Source organism: Rhinopithecus roxellana, chromosome 3 (genome assembly GCF_007565055.1).
Source record: "Rhinopithecus roxellana isolate Shanxi Qingling chromosome 3, ASM756505v1, whole genome shotgun sequence".
Taxonomy (NCBI): domain Eukaryota; kingdom Metazoa; phylum Chordata; class Mammalia; order Primates; family Cercopithecidae; genus Rhinopithecus; species Rhinopithecus roxellana.
The window spans coordinates 154493667-154511600 of NC_044551.1; the positions used below are offsets into that span (position 1 = coordinate 154493667).

General features: G+C 38.4%; 1 protein-coding gene across 11 annotated transcripts in view; it reads right to left on the reverse strand.

Moving 5' to 3' along the window:
• The window catches only part of KLHL3 (kelch like family member 3), a 287169-nt gene that overhangs the window by 246294 nt on the left and 22941 nt on the right, over nt 1-17934 (reverse strand). For 8 of the 11 annotated variants that reach the window (XR_004056391.1, XR_004056389.1, XR_004056390.1 and 5 more), the window contains 2 exons: nt 9631-9838; nt 9014-9047 (listed from right to left, as the gene is read on the reverse strand). The gene's annotated coding sequence lies outside the window, so the exon portion shown is untranslated. Of the gene's footprint in view, nt 1-5655; nt 5747-9013; nt 9048-9630; nt 9839-16345; nt 16458-17934 lie in introns of those variants that run through there. The other 3 variants (XM_030927612.1, XR_004056394.1, XM_030927614.1) reach the window with 3 other exon arrangements.

The window sequence follows — 17934 nt, forward strand, 5'->3', positions numbered from 1 at the left end:
TATTTTTATCCATTTCAGACACAGATTATATAACTCAGCAATATACCCAAAGTAAGATTCAGGGCACTTCTTTGTTCCATTAATAATCACTGTCTTTTTTCATTGGTTGGAAGATCAGGGACAGGAAACAGGAAACTCCTGCTTGGCCTCCCCACCCCATGGATTAAATGGTAGCAGGGGCTGCTGGGTGACTTGCCCATGAAGCTTGACTGTCCATGCTTAGAAGGAGGAGCATCATGAACGTTAAGAAGCCAGATACAAAGACCCTTCTCTTTATAAAGATAGAATTTTCTCTTCTTTGTTTTCATTAGCTAAAGGATATAGAACAATTTCAAGGTGGCAAAAGCCTGAATTCCACACACCACCAAAACTATTCTGCTAATCTTTTCCAGCTATTCCTTTGAGATGTGCCAGAAGCTTAGAGGATGTTTTATCCTCTTGCACCAGCTGACCTTACATTTACTTATAAGGTATGTTTCTTCCATACCTTCTCATGTCACCTCCTGGTCTGCAATCACAGGATTGGTTAACCTCACCTAAGATGGCTGGTGTAATGCTAGGATTTACTGCCAAGGTCAAAAGAGGAGAAACCCTTCTATATCAGTTGCTTTTATTTGTCAGGTGGGGTTGAGGAAAATAGCACAAGGCAACATACACCTCCTAGGAAAATGTAACATCTCCCTGTGCAATAATCTGCGAAATCAACCAACTCCACACCTGTGTGTTCAACAGTGGGCGAGACATTTTGGGGATGGGAGACATATTACATATTAAAAGATCCCTGATCTTGAGGAATTTCCAAAGAAAGTACATGATAATAGATTATTTAAAACAAAAGTGTATTATAGAAGTTCTAAGTTCACAAGAGAAGAAATATCAAAGAGGCCCAGATTAGTAACCTCTGACGAAGGGTAGACTATCCCCTGGATCTCCATATAACAACCATCATCACAATAATAATGGCAGCTAACATTCATTGAGCGCTTGATATTTATCATATATAAATTACGTGCTTTTGCAAGCTATCTAACTCTAGAAATAAACACTACTATTGTGTCTTTTTAACCAATGGGGATCATGAGACTTAGAGGGAAACCTAACATATCTAATAGTAAATGCAAACAATCTGATCCCAGAGTATTCCATACCATCTAATGGTCATGGGCTGCTTGCCTCACCCTCGAGATAAAGGTACAAGCCACAGTATCAGGCGCACAGTTTAATGTTCCGTGAATGTTACTCAGTGCCCTTCCCTATCCATCTCCCACTACTATTCACCCTCAACCCTCATCTCACATACATACCTCATCTTTTCCAATTCTAAACATTCTTCAAAATTCAGTTGAAGGTCCACACTGACCTTCTTAGACCAATCAAGCTTCTGTCTCCTTACTTATTTCTAGCACTTACTTCTCAAAGCCTTCCAGGTGATCATGCACTGTCTTGTGATGTCACTGGCATGATTTAATGTCTTATGACATTAATGTTTCTTACATCTTATGATATTAAGATGAACCTATATTATTATTAATCTTTTGCACTATTGAGCTTTTCATATAATTTAATTGTGTCAGTTAACTCCAAAATCCTTTGTGCTGTTTCTGGAGTCTTAGCAAAAGAGGCCTCAGGAAGCATTCACCAATCCAAGAGTTTGACTGTGAAGTTTTCATTTTTAGAAAAATGATCCAAGTCAAGCAAATGCAGCTAGCACATCAAAGTTTGATTCCACCCTGTTTAGAGAATATGTAGATATAGGCTGTTTCTGTTTGTGCCTAATTTTAGACATAAAGGTAATCTATGCATGTTTATAATACTTTATCTAATGCATATTCACAGAACTGAATTTATCTTCTTCTGAACTACTGAGAATACTATCTGTTCTTTGAAAATGAAAAAACTGGCCAGGCATGGTGGCTCACATCTGTAATCCCAGCACTTTGGGAGGCTGAAGCAGGTGGATCACCTGAGGTCAGGAGTTCAAGACCAGCCTGGTCAACTTGGTGAAACCCTGTCTCTACTAAAAATACAAAAAAATTAGCCAGGCATGGTGGCGCGTGCCTGTAATCCCAGTTACTCAGGAGGCTGAGGCAGGAGAATAGCTTGAATCAAGGAGGCAGAGGTTGCAGTGAGCCAAAATCACGCCACTGCACTCCAGCCTGGGCGACAGAGAGAGACACCATCTCAAAAAAAAAAAAAAAGAAGAAGAAGAAGCAGAAGAAGAAGAAGAAAATGAAAAAACTAACTCTTACAAAAACAAAAGGCAGCTTCGGTTCACAGATTTATTTTAATCTTATGAATTTATTACAAAATATTATATACATAGGAAAGAGTTAATAGAATATATATGTACAGTTTAAATAATAATAAAAGGTACATTCTGTAGCCACTATCTACCTTAACAAATAAAACATGAAGTAGCATTAATAAATCTTTTTATATCACCTAAATTTTAGTCTAAAGCAAATTAAGCCTGATATGGTAATACAACTTCAAGATGACAAAGGGTTTTTAAAGACTGAAAAGAGCCACCAAGTATTAACAGATTATATATTGAGATTAGAAGGAGATTAGATAAATCTAGTTCTAATAATGGTATCAAACACTATATATAAAAGACTTTTAAGTGGGAACTAATTTGTTTTCATTAAAGCATTGTTGTGTAATGCAAACTTATGGCCTAAATTTTCTCGAATAGTTACAATTTTAGATATTCTATTTCCATAAACCAATGACTTTCTGGAAATTACCATATTTTGTTATTTAGGCTAACCTACATCTTCCAATCAACCTCTCCTACATGGAAATAACATAAAAGTTCTTTGTGGGGCCATGTGACCTAAATGTTGGTTTGAGGAAATAAATCATCATAGATAAAGTGTAAAAAGAGTATCAGGTCACAAGTTTAGGAGATCCTAACTCTAATCTCTATTGAATTATTGGCTCTATGAGAGCCAAATCATGAATGAAATCCTATTCATGACTGCCACAAAAAGAATAAAATACCTAGGAAGACAACTAATGAGAAGTGAAGGGCCTCTTCAAGGAGAACTCCAAACAACTGTTCAAAAAAATCAGAGAGGACACAAACAAATGGAAAAATATTCCATTCTCATGGATAGGAAGAATCAATATGTAAAAGTGGCCATATTGCCCAAAGCAATTTATAGATTCAATGCTATTCCCATTAAACTTCCATTGACGTTCTTTACAGAATTAGAAAAAAAATATTTAAAAATTCATATGAAACCCAAAAAGAGCCCAAATACCAAAGACAATCCTAAGTAAGAAGAATAAAGCTGAAGGTATCATACTACCCAACTTCAAATTACACTACAAGGCTACAGTAACCAAAACAGCATGGTACTGGTACAAGAACAGACACATACACCAATGGAATGGAATAGAGAATCTGCTGGTGAGGTTGTGGAGAAAAAAGAATGCTTTTACACTGTTGGTGGAAGTGTAAATTGTTCAACCACTGTGAAAGACAGTGTAGCAATTCTTCAAAGACCTACAGGCAGAAATACCATTTGACTCAGAAATCCCATTACTGGGTATATACCCAAATGAATATAAATCATTCTATTATAAAGATACATGCACATGTATATTCATTGCAGCACTATTCACAATAGCAAAGACATGGAATCAACCTAAATTCCCACCAATAATAGACTGGATAAAGAAAATGTGGTACATATACACCATGGAATACTATGCAGCCATAAAAAGGAACAAGATTATGTCCTTTGCAGGGACATGGATGGAGCTGGAAGCCATTAGCCTCAGCAAACTAATGCAGGAACAGAAAACCAAATACCACATGAGCTCACTTATAAGTGGGAGCTGAATGATGAGAACACATGGACACAATGAGGGGAACAACACACACTAGGGCCTGTCGAAGAATGAGGGGTGGGAGGAGGCAGAGCATCAGGAAGAATAGTTAATCGATGCTGGGCTTACTACCTAGGTAATGGAATGATCTGTGTAGCAAACCACCATGGTACATGTTTACCTATGTAACAAACCTACACATCTTGCACATGCACCCCAGAACTTAAAACTTGGAAATAAAAAAAAAGAAAATATATTTGAAAAAAATTTTTTGAGGAAAATATAAATGATCAAAGTTTATTCTGGAGACACAGAAAAACTGAATGAACCAGTCACTTTAGAAGATATTGAGAAAGTTTTATTAACCCTTTAGGAAAGCTCATGGTACAGAATGGTGCCATCTAATAAAAATATAATGCCTATCAGAAAAGAGAACAACAGCCGGGCGTGGTGGCTCACACCTGTAATCCCAGCACTTTGGGAGGCTGAGGTAGGTGGATCACAATGTCAGGAGATCAAGACCATCCTGGCTAACACGGTGAAACGCTCTCTCTACTAAAAATACAAAAAATTAGCCAGGCGTGGTGGCGGGTGCCTGTAGTCCCAGCTACTCGGGAGGCTGAGGCAGGAGAATGGCGTGAACCCGGGAGGTGGAGCTTCTTGCAGTGAGCCGAGATCGCGCCACTGCACTCCAGTCTGGGAGACACAGTGAGACTGCGTCTCAAAAAAAAAAAAAAAAGAAAAGAGCACAACAAATATATAATTTTAAATTTTCTAATGGTAACACTAAAATTACAAAAAGGAACAGGCAAAATTAATTTTAATAATATGTTTTAAAACAACATATATAAAAGATTATCATTTCAACGTGCAATCAATATAAAGATTCATTTTGCAGCCGGGCATAGTGGCTCATGCCTGTAATCCCAGCACTCTGGGAGGCTGAGACAGCAAGATCATTTGAGGTCAGGAGTTCAAGACCAGCCTGGCCAACATGGCAAAACCCCTTCTCTACAAAAAACACACACACAAAAAAAAATTAGCTGGGTGTGGTGGCGCACCTGTAATCCCAGCTACTCAGGATGCTAAGGCAGGAGAATTGCTTGAACCCAAGAGGTAGAGGTTGCAGTGGGCAGAGATCGCATCACTGCACTTCAGATTGGGCGACACAGCGACACTCCATCTCAAAAATAATAATAATAATTTTACCTTTTTTGGTACTTAGTCTTTAAAACTGTATTTTGCATTAAAACATTGGAATTTAGTTGCTAAATTTTCATTCGAAATACTTCATGTATTTAAATTGTATGCAATTTATAAAAAGTAAATTCATATACCTAGACTGTTCTAAACACACTTAGAAGTTTTCCTAAACTGAAAATGAATCTTTAAATGTAAATGTAAGGAAAATAAAATTTTAAATTAAAAAATTATTGGCTCTGAAGTGAGCTCTAAACTTTCAAGTAGCTAACACAAATAGCAACACAACCAATATTAAGACTAATAGTGTCTATGAGGAAAAATTAAACTAGTATCATGGGAGAAGCTCAACTATTTCTCGTACTAACAATTGAAATACATTTCTCTAGTAAATCATCATGGAGATAATAGGAACACTGACAACATCTGCTATGGTCCAAATGCTGATGTCCCCCCAAAATTCACATATTGAAACCTAATATTCAAATGTGATAGCATTAAGAAATGGGGCCTTTGGGAAGTGATTAAGTCATGAGGGCTCCAATCTCATGAATGGGATTAGTATCCTTATAAAAGAGACTTGAGGGAATTCGCTTACCCCTTCTACCATGTGAGGACACAGCAACAAGGCACCATTTATGAAGGAGACAGCTCTCACCAAACACTAAATCTGCTGGTGCCTTGATCTTGGACTCCTCAGCCTCCAGAACTGTGAGCAATAAATTTCTATTGTTTACAAATTACCCAGCAAGGTATTTTAAAGGGTATTATAGCAAGCCTGAACAGATTAAGATAACATCCTTCCTTATAGTAAGCATAGCAATGTGTTTCAATATATTTCTTACCGTAACAAATATTCTGAAGACTTACCAAAACACAAATTCACAGATACTAATTTATGCCCTCTGAAATAATGTTTTGAGAAATGACTCAATACCTCCTCTAGGCACCAGTACTATAACTCTATAAAGGCAAACACCTGGATTTCTAAAATGGAGAATGCTAAAGTAGTTACATCCTGAGTTAAGAATTATGTTGTTCTGGGCTGGGCATGGTGGCTCACACCTATAATCCCAGCACTTTGGGAGGCTGAGGCAGCAGATCATGTGAGGTCAGGAATTCAAGACCAGCCTGACCAACATGGCAAAACCCCGTCTTTACTAAAAATACAAAAATTAGCCAGACATGGTGGTGCAGCCTGTAGTCTCAGCTACTTAGGAGGCTCACGTGGGAGGATAGCCTGAACCCGGAAGGTGGAGGTTGCAGTGTGCCAGGATCACACCCTGCACTCCAGCCTGGGCAACAAAGCGAGACTCCATCTAAAAAAAAAAAAAAAAGAATCCAGATGTTCTGGATTAACCTGTCTGTAACCAACACCTGCTGCTAGTCCGAGTGTAAATACAACACACTGGAACTAAATTGTATTAAAATCCAATGAGATTTAGACCAAATCTATCTTTTCTCTTTCTTGCAGGTGCTCAGGGAAGTAAGGAAAAGTTTTACCTCTGGGATTGTGGTTGAAATGTGCTACAGAAATTTCAGAGTAAGTGCAGAATCTCATGTGGATGTGCATTTGTCGCGTGTGAATATAGTGAAAGTTCCACTTTAAAAAATACCAAAAAAAAAAAAAAAAAAACTAAGACTTTGCAGAGAAACTTTGAAGTGATTATTTGCTTTACAGGTTATTTCTTCTAGACAACGTAAGTATTTCATAACACCCCCGATTACCAGACTGAGACAAAATAAATTTAAAGTGAAACTATTTGGAACTATAATCCACTAATAATTGGTTAAAAAAAGTATTAAAATTATTATGAAAATACAGAGAAATATAAGGATTTTAGGTAAAAATATGTGCTACATTCAAATGTGTATACACTGAGGCATTTCTATCCAAGTTGCCTCTAATCTGTCTTTCACTTGATGGTGTTTGGTTTTGTTTCCCCCACCAGATAAAGAAGAAAACCACTAGAGTTTCTCTGACCATCAGCTCCCCAGCAAATGAAACCTCCAACAACAGATCAAGTTATTCTACCTTAGTTCAACCACTGTATATTAATCCCTGGAGGGTAAGTTCAGTTTTAAGCCTTCTGAGAGGGTCCTAGTAATGCAGACATAGGCCCAAGAAAAAGCAGTTAATGCAGTTTTCTTAAGAAGTATACATGAAGAAAGCCTCTAGCTGCATGACCTCAAAAGAACAAGAAAGAAAGCCACAGGTTTCAGAAATAACTCCATGGTAGCTCTATGGCTTGGCCCTTTCTTTGTGTGCCAGACGATAAACAGTTGGTTTCTAGGAACTTGTTCCCATAAGAGAGTATTCCAACTATCCGAGGAATGAATTCTCTTTTAACTTGAAAAAAAAAGCGGGGGAGGGAGATGCTTTTTTGAAAACCTAAAAGATCCAAGAAGAACAACTGTATGGAGGAAGAAAAAAAATAATAAAAGTTTTTTAAAACGTTTAATATATAGTATCTAAATACTTGCCAATATGCATTTCCCAAATACAATTGCCCAGTGTTGTATTTCTCCATCTCAGCTAATGGAACGCTGGAGGATAAAGAAGAAAGTGTAGCACTGGAGCAAACACCCAAACTGACACTGAAATTAGAAGCATCATGCTTTTCATAAAGGAAACTTAAGGTGTGGTCAGTAGCAGCTAGAACTGAGCCCGTTAATTTTTGGCCACCATAGACCTGAGTTTCAGGGCTTTAACAGTATGAGTGACAGCATCATATTCTCTTTTATTCCTTAAACCAGATGCAGAGTCCCTGCAGCAGCCTGTCAGGATCCACTTGTGTAATACCCTCTGTGATGGAGTTTAGATTTTATAAATAAGTTGTAGACATTAGTGAAGCAGTGAGAAGAAAAAAAGGGGAAACCAGAAAGGATTTCAGAGATTATTATCATGTCATATATGAGAAAAATGAGGCTGAAAAGGGGTGAAATGATTTGCTCAGTGTCACAGAGCAATTTATGGTTTACCCTGTGCTCTTTAGACTTCTGCTCTGTGGCAGTCCTCCAGCTCTGGAGGGCAATGCTTAGACTGTCCCCTCCAAGGATACTGCTTTGCCTGGCCTCAAAATAGAGTCAAATTCTCTTAACTAGCCATAAAATGCCGTTCTGAAGTCAACAAGCAAAGTAGTAACTGAGTCCTGATTAGGTCACAGCCAGGAATCACTATCTTCCCTCTCACTCACTGGAAATAGCACAATTGAATCACCCAGGTCAAACCAAAACTAGGGTTGAGCCTTCTCTGAGCTCTCTGTCTCCCAATTACCAAACCTGGCAGAACTGGAATGAATGCTCAATGCTGGCTCAAAGTATGAAATGCAGGGCAGGGATTTAATCTGTACCAGATACAGGACGGGAGACGAAACAATGTCATTAAGAGTAAGTGACATTGCTATTGATTCTGGAAGCTCACTTTCAACAGATGCTGTCAGGTACATGTTTGTTATTTCTACAAGTCTCTCCTGCTGCATTCCTTCCCTATAAGATGCCCTGAGACCTCTGGGCATCAAGCCTGAAGGGTTAGGCTGGTCTATCACCTGATAGACCTCAGATTCCCACTCTCTGGTCTCACAGCCAAGTTATAATCTGAAATACCATTACAGATTCCAGGGTACTCTGGGGGTGCAGGTAGAGGGAGGAGAAAGATCAGGATTTAAGGGGTAAATTTAACATAAATGCCACCCATTCATTTATACATTGTGATACTAAACTAGCTATAAACACCTTTTATATATTTGTATAACTCTTATTCTTTACAGGAAGTTTTCAGACCTTTGTGAAATGAGCCTCAAAACCCCACACATTTTGCTAGCCCTAGTTCACAGACGAAGAACCTAAGTTCCAGAGAGGTTAATAGTCTTTTCCAAGTTCCTATAACGTGCTTCAATCAGCCAGTGGCAGAGTTAACATTTTGGCCCAAGTTCCCTGATTCAGGGCTCTTAACAAATTACAATATAGTACTCACCTCCTTATCCAGTTCACCCACGGTAAACTGCGATCTGAAAATAGATAAATAGAGTATAATAAGATATTTTCAGAGAAAGAGAGAGAGAGAGAGATCACATTCACATAATTCTTATTACAGTAGATTGGTATAATTGTTCTATTTTATCAGTTATTGTTGTTAATCTCTTACTGTGACTAATTTTCTCTTACTGTGACTAATTTATAAATTAAATTTTATCATAAGTATGTATGGAAAAAAACACAGTGTACATAGGTTTCCATGGTCTCGGGCTTCCACTGGGGGTCTTGGAATGTGTCCCCTGAAGATAAGGGGTGATTACTGTACTGCCCATGCTACTGTGACCAATAATAAAGACTAAATCTGTGACTAGATATGTATTCAACAAAATAGTCAAATATAACAAAAGAAAGAGTATTCAACTAATCTGTTTTCTAATTTGAAAAAAAATAGCTCTTGAAGTGAAATAATAATTTTCTCATTAAATATAATTCTATGAAGACAAAAATAATTTACACCTGACTGTAAAGCACATTACAAAGCCCAAAAGAATGCCCAACAGTGCTTTAAGATACAGTCAGCTGTGAATAATTATGATTAAAAAAATGCACTCTTACTGCAAATGGCATATCAAATCATTGTAGATGGTATAACAGTTTCTTCCATCCTCTGAACTCTGTGTTTGTTCTTCAGCATCTTCAAGACATCTCTACAACCAGAGATCAGCCAGTCATGTTTGCATGCAGAATCCAGGACACAGCCACAGTTCAAGTTTACTGGTACAGACAGAACGTGCAGATAACCAACTCAGATGACTTTCGGGTTCTGAGGAAAAGTATCATGATAAACCTTTCAATTGTTTTTAATTCCAGTTAACCTTGACGTCTACTTCATGTTTTAAAGTTTAATTGCTGATTTTTAAAAGGCTTAAAGATTTGTGCTGTTAAACAATTATTATTTCAAATCCAAATGATTTCTCAACAACCACCAACAGAGAAAACTGTTTTGATGAAAGAGTAATTTTCATAGCTGTGAAAATATTGGTTTATCATAAATTAATCTTATTTTCATGAGTTCTTGACATATAAACAAAAAGAAATATGAGAATAAACATATTTCTTAAAGGGTAAAACATAAAAAAACTGATGTATAACTTTTTACTTTATTGGGTAATTTTCCTACAAGGTAATTAATTTGGAGAAGGATAGTAAGTATGATGATCTATCTCATGCTAAACAATGAGTTTATACTTTATAAACAATTTCTCATTTAATCCTCACATAACCATTTTGAAATATGTGTTATTATCCTAATTTTTAAATAACTAAAATTAGAAATACAAAAAAATCTTGCTCAAGGACACAAGGCTAGTAAATGCTGAAGCCAGTGTTCAAATCCAAGATAGTTCTTATGCCAAATGAAGAAAATACACTCATTTAAATATTAATTCAAAATAACTAAATATTTACACATCACATATAGGAAAAAAATCTTATTACAAAAAGGATATGATATTTCTGTTAAATAACATTTGTTGTATTGTTGAAAATAAAGTAATGCAAACTTATAAAAAACCTAGAAAATACATAACACGAACACAAAAATTAAAAATAGAGAAAACCATTATTAACCTTTCATATATTTTTCTACAGTAATACTACAGTATTTTCATAATGTAATTTTCCATTTTGTTTTAATCAAAGAAATTAGGAAAAAATGATTATCTTGGGTGAAAAAGGCCATCTCAGTATTAGCGTGTTCAGCAGTGCTGATATTCAGAGAAGATATATTCTTCCGGTCTAATCTTCGTGTCAGGGATGAAGAAAGTCTGGGTAAGTAAAGTAATTTTCACAAGGTCACAGAACAATTTAGTGGTAGAAGCAGAACTAAAATCAAGTTCTTGTACCCTGCCACTTATTCATTCCTTTATGTACCTTTTCTGAGTTTCTGAAGAATTTACTTACTGTCTGGGACTCCAGATTAGTCAATTTTGTATTTGCTTCCAGGTATTTCTCATATACATATGGCCCCTTCTCCCAACTAAATTAATTATCATCACTTAAATTCTCTTATTTCTTATCTTTCAGAAGTTTATCATCCCTTCCTGGTAAGTATAATTTCTTAAAATCTTGATAATTGACTAAATCAACATTAGCATTAGAAGACTTTGTCCCCTAAGTCACTCTTGCCTTCACGAGCTCTTTTGAGGCTCCCCTACACCAACTCTTGAACTGACACAGCAGAAGAAACAAGGTAACTGGGATTCATCGGTGTTTTTATTCATATATTTATGAATTCAACATAGGTTTACTGAGTACAGACTACGGTTAGTCTCTGTTCTTGGTATTAAAGAGACAGCAATGAACCAGACTGACAAGGTCCCTGCTCTCAAAGAATACGCATTCTCCCTGTAATCCCACTTGGGTTAGGATTTGTGACTCATGAACTTTACACAGAAGCAGTAAGGAGGTGTCCTGACATCAAACATCCAAACTGCTCACTGTCCAAGAAGAAGGTGTGGTGACCATCACACTGTGGCCATCTCTGCATTAACATTAGGTCTAAGTCTGATGGTAGTGATAATTTCTAGTTCAGTTCAGAGTATGTTTCTATAGTACTAAAGCCACCAAATTCTAGAAGTCAAGGAATAAAATATAATCCCTGCTTTCAAGGATTTCATAGTCTAGTAGAGAAAACAGACATGTCTAAGAGGCAGTTGATAAGAACCATGATGGGATTGTTTTATATTTTTTTATTTTATTGATATATATTAGATGTACATATTTTCAAGGTATATGTGATAATTTAATACATTCATATAATCAAATCAGTGTAATGAGATATGCATCGCCTAAATTACTTTTCTTTACACTAGAAACATTCAAATTCCTCTCTTCTAGCTATTTTGAAATGTACAATTAATGGGGCTTTTTGTTTTGTTTTCTCTTGTTTTTTTTTGAGATGGAGTCTGGCTCTGTCACCCAGTCCGGAGTACAGTGGCACAATCTCAGCTCACTATGATCTCCGCCTCCCGGGTTCAAATGATTCTCCTGCCTCAGCCTCCTGATTAGCTGGGATTACAGGTGCCCGCCATCACACCTGGCTAATTTTTGTAATTTTTTAGTGGAGGCAGGGTTTTGCCATGCTGGCCAGGCTGGTCTAAAACTTCTGACCTCAGGTGATCCACTGCCTTGGCCTCCCAAAGTGCTGGGATTACAGTCGTGAGCCACCACGCCCAGCCAATGGGGTTGTATTTTTAAGATTTATCTTTATGAGCCCACTGAGAAGAGAAAATACCTAATCAGATGGATTTTTTTTAAATCTCAGGAATAATCTATTTATTCCTAGTACCTACTCTCCCCAACATCCTCCCACACTATATGTTTGTTAACTTGGGGCATCCAAATACGCTAATCAAGTTGAATTTCTGCTCTTTCCACAGGAAGTCTGCACCTTGATCATCACAGAAGCATTTCCTGAAGACTCTGAGGAGTTCAAGTGTATTGCAGAAAATGAGGCTGGCACTGCAGTTTCTACAGCAAAACTCTTGGTTTCCCCAGGTAATAACTCTTCAAAATCTCCTTGCTACAATTCAGCCCTGAGTCAAAAGGAAGAGTCTTTGTTTCCATCTGAACTCGTGATTAATTATATTTTTCAGAAAGAAAAGTAGCAGAGAAATCAGAGAGTCCTCCCAAGTTATCCATTAGCAAATTTTCTCCAAAACTGGCCTCCTCTCCCTGGAGCACCGAAAGCTACACAAAGGACACAAATCCAGACGATACCGCCATAAACTTTACGCCAATTATTCCTGAACCAATCACTCATAATGCACATGAGATCCAGTTTCCAAAGAAGGATTTCTGTACCATCAGTGGAAATACTTTCGAGCTACAAGCACAATAGTAAGGGGAGACAGGCCCAATGTTCATTCATTCAACAAATATTCCTGGTTCTGTAGACAGATCATGACAAAGCTCCTGTCCTCAGAGAGTCTGCATTCTAACATGAGTCACTTTAACTGTGTCGGTCCTCCCGTGCCTTTCAGTGTGCATTTCACCATGGCTGAAATATTAAGCCTGGTGCTTAGATTCACATTTAAGGGTTTGTTACACAGACTTATTGAAAAAAAAAAAAAAAAACAGGCCGGGTGCGGTGACTCACGCCTGTAATCTTAGAACTTTGGAGGCCGAGGCAGGTGGATTATTTGAGGTCAGGAGTTCAAGACCAGCCTGGCCAGTATGGTGAAACCTTGTCTCTACTAAAAATAAAAAATAAAAAAATTAGTTGGGCATGGTGATGTGCACCTGTAGTCCCAGCTACTTAGGAGACTGAGGCACCAGAATTGCTTGAACCAGAAGGTGGAGGTTGCAATGAGCCGAGATTGTGACACTGCACTACAGCCCGAGCAACAGAGCAAGACTCTGTCTCCAAAAAAAAAAAAAAAGGAAAAAAAAAATCAATGCTGAAATAACACAAGATTTTGAAGAAGTGGAATCTCTTCCCAAAATGGAATTCAGTGTCCTATCTCAATGTAAAAATGTAAAACATTTTGTGATACAGGTTTCTTCTTTATCCATGAAGAAAAACACACCTTAGAATAAAAACAGAACTGTCCTTGTGTTTGGAAAACAAATGTAGAAATGTAAACATAATTCAGTTAAGTGAATTTTCCCACCAGGTTATGTTTAAAACAACACAACCCATCACCATTTGCTACTTCTCCACCCCCCAACACAAACCTCAAATCAAAATATTGTTTAAAAAATAACCTAGGGGCTTGGCATGGTGACTCACACCTGTAATCCCAGCACTTTGGGAGGCCGAGGCGGGCAGATCACCTGAGGTCAGGAGTTCGAGACCAGCCTGACCAACATGGTGAAACCCCATCTCTACTAAAAATACAAAAATTATCTGGGCGTGGTGGCACATGCCTGTAATCCCAGCTACTTGGGAGGCTGAGGCACGAGAATCGCTTGAACCCAAGAGGCAGAGGTTGCAGGGAGCCGAGATCACACCACTGCACTCCAGCCTGGGTGACAAAGCGTGCTAGGCTTGCCTTGGGAAGACGGCCAATACTGATTATCTAAATTTTTTCTACATACCTGTGTTTAATAGCAAGCCTTTGGGAGGCTGAGGCAGGCAGATCACAAGGTCAGAAGTCTGAGAACAGCCTAACCAACATGGTAAAACCCCATCTGTACTAAAAATACAAAACTTAGCCGAGCCAAGAGTGGTGGCACACACCTGTAATCCCAGCTATTCAGGAAGCTTAGGCAGGAGAATCACTTGAACCCAGGAGGCAGAGGTTGCAGTGAGCCGAGATCATGCCACTGCACTCCAGCCTGGGCAACAGAGGGAGACACTGTCTCAAACACACAAACACACACACAAATAGTAAGCCTAGGTCAGGCACAGTGGCTTACACCCGTAATCCCAGCACTTTGGGAGCCTGAGGCAGGCGGACTGCTTGAGCCCAGAACTTCTAGACCAGCCTGGGCAACACAGTGAGACCTCATCTCTACAAAAATATGCAAAAATTAGCTGGATGTGGTGGCTCATGTCTGTAGTCTCAGCTACTTGGGATGCTGAAGTGGGAGGATGGCTTAAGCTGGGGAGGTCAGGCCTGCAGTGAGATGTGATCCCGCCACTGCATTCCAGCCTGGAGGGCAGAGCAAGACCCTGTCTTTTTAAAAAAAAAAAAAAAAAAAAAAAAAGTGAGCCTTTAAAGCTTTAAAAGACACAGTGGCTCACACATGTAATCCCAACACTTTGGGAGGCTGTGGCAGGAGGATCACTTGAGCCTAGGAGTTCGAGGCTGCAATAGATATGATCATGCCACTGCACTTCAACCTCAGAGACCAAGTGGGAACCCATCTCGAAAATAAAAATAAGTAAATAAATAAAACTTTAAAAGACTTTGAATTTATAAGTTAATATCTTTCATAACAAATGACCATCTTCATTAGTAAAATCATCTGTGGAGAAAACTATTGGGTAAATATTCCATAAAAGTTAACAAGTTTTTATTGAGTGTCTACTATGAGCCACAGTGTTAGGCAAGATAAATAAGCAGTAAACAGTCCCTCCCTCAGAAACAATTTAGTTAAGGAGATTAACCCACAGAATGTCCATCATATGACTTCTCATTTCATCTGAGTCTCTCATCAATCATCTGATTTAGGTTGGTAAACCTGGTACTACCTTTTTTTTTTTTTTTGGTGAGTCTGGGTGCCGGGTCTTGCTGTGTCACCCAGGCTGGAGTGTAGTGGTGTGATCATGGTTCCCTGCAGCCTCGATCTCTTGGGCTCAAGCGATTTTCCCACCTCAGCCTCCCATGTAGCTGGGACGACAGAAATGCGCCACCATACCTAGCCTCATTTTTCAATTAGTTATGAAAGCTCAAAGTTTAAGCAACTTGTTTAAGGCTACACAGCATGTATGTGGTGGAGTGGGCACTCACACTCAGGTCTCCAAAACCAGATAACAAAAGGTAAATATGTCTAGAAAGTTGTAGAGCATTAGCCAAATTAACGTTATCATTTGTATTCTTTAACTCCAAACTCAATGGATTCTATTAATTTCTTGCTTGGGAATAATATAAGATTGAGTCAAATGCTAGACTGGATATTTCAAATTATAAATGCTACAATGGGATTCCCTTTCGTTATATGTCTACGCAGAACTTTAATAACCACAGTGAATTTGTGTGAACTAAAATAAAACTTTCTTTACTCTTTAGTTCTTCCATCCTCAGTGTGACATTTTCCTTTCCAGTTGATATAACAGAAATGAGTTTCGTCACATACATCTGACCTCTGACTTTAGAAGAAGCTCACAGCACCATTTTTTTTTACAATAGCACATATACCTTATATTTTTGAAAGACAAGAGCTATAAATGAAGAGGGAAGGATGAGTGACAGTTAAATAGCTACCCTGTTTCTGAAACTGATAGACAAGGAATTCCCTTAACATGTAACAGGAAAGGTTTCAGTGAGGTAGTAGGAAGTTACTGTATTTTGTAAGGCATTTGAATAATTTACTGAAGGCCCTTACTGATAATTTAGAAAAAGAAATGGAAAAGGTTGTCTTTATGAGCAGACTGTAGTAAAAGTTCACCCATCTGGCATTGTAATAATTCTTCCAGTCTTAAGAGTCTATGACTTTTCTCAAATAGGCAATTAAACCATTCAAACAGCCATATTTGTGAGGAAACAAACGACCATTCAAAAAAGCAAATCAAACGTTAAAAGGCAGGAACAAATTTACAGTAGATTATTAAATATAGACCCCTGACTACTGAGAATGGTATCGTAAAAGAGGATCTACTTACCTTTCCTAAATCATCCCTTGATCCCCCTATTATAGCAAGAACTTCAGCTTTGATGTACCACGGAGGCTATCACATTTATCACACTGTAACCTGGGTTGTATCTTACAAAGACCTAGAGAAGAGACAAAGTTTGAAAGACAGAGAGTAGGCAGAACTAAATTCTTCCTCAAGTGTAGTACCCTTAGAACCTGCTGTAGGCAAAATCGGGTATTTAGCAGGTTGTCCTGGATGTCTTCCCTACTTGGCTGGTGAGGTATAGCTCAAACTTTTAGTACAGAGAGACCTCAAATCTATTATTTCCTTTTCCTTGCCCTAATCAAACCCTGTTCTCCAGCAGAACCAAATGTCAGTCATATATACCACATTTAAAATGCTTAGAATAGATAGCCTGGGCATATGGTTTATGCCTATAATTCCAGTGCTTTGAGAAGCCGATGTGGGAGGATCGCTTGACGTCAGGAGTTCGAGATCAGCTGGGGCAACACAGCGAAACTCTGTCTCTACAAAAAATTGTAAAATTAGCTGGGTATAGTGGTGCATGCCTGTAGCCCTAGCTACTTGAATGACTGCAGAGGAAGGATCTCTTGAGCCCAGGAGTTTAAGGCTGCAGTGAGTTCTGGTCACATCACTGCACTCCAGCCTGGGTGACAGAGTAAGACCCTGCCTCTAAAAAAAAAACTAATAATAAAATGCTTGAAGGCATGTCTTACTCATTATAAATGCTATATATTGGCTATTATTATTTTTATTCTATCACTTGCATTTGCATTTTAAGTCTCTCTAATTTAGATGTAAAGGCTTTGTCTCTATTAATGGAATTTGAAATATCAGTGAACAGATGTTAAGGAATATTTTGGGAGACTCCTGAAATAAGACTTTGTAGGCAACCACCTACTCACCAAGTCTAGCATGTTTTTTCTACTAAGGGCTGCGCGCCCAGGCAGAAATTATCAAACTTTCTTTGAACACCAAAGAAAGGTACACCTACATGGTCAGCTGTGAAGAATTTTACATGGCTCATATGTGCTTAAACATCTATTTGCTGGACCCTAATGTACATGTTAATTCAATCAAGATTGGGGTATCTACTCATGGGGGAGGGGAACTGAAGCCACCCCATGGAGATAATTCTACTCCACTGGCCGGATCCTCATGCCACCTACCCTACTTCACCACGTTTGTTGATTCAACATTTTACTCTTCTGCAATTATTTACTTCCCTGCACAAAAATGGAAACCTGGCCGGGCGCGGTGGCTCAAGCCTGTAATCCCAGCACTTTGGGAGGCCGAGACGGGCGGATCACAAGGTCAGGAGATCGAGACCATCCTGGCTAATACGGTGAAACCCCGTCTACTAAAAAATACAAAAAACTAGCTGGGCGACGAGGCGGGCGCCTGTAGTCTCAGCTACTTGGGAGGCTAAGGCAGGAGAATAGCGTAAATCCGGGAGGCAGAGCTTGCAGTGAGCTGAGATGCGGCCACTGCACTCCTGGGCGACAGAGAAAGACTCCGTCTCAAAAAAAAAAAAAAAAAAAAAAGGAAACCTAAATACCATGATGGTCTCCGTGACAAAAAGTGAAAGGAAACTA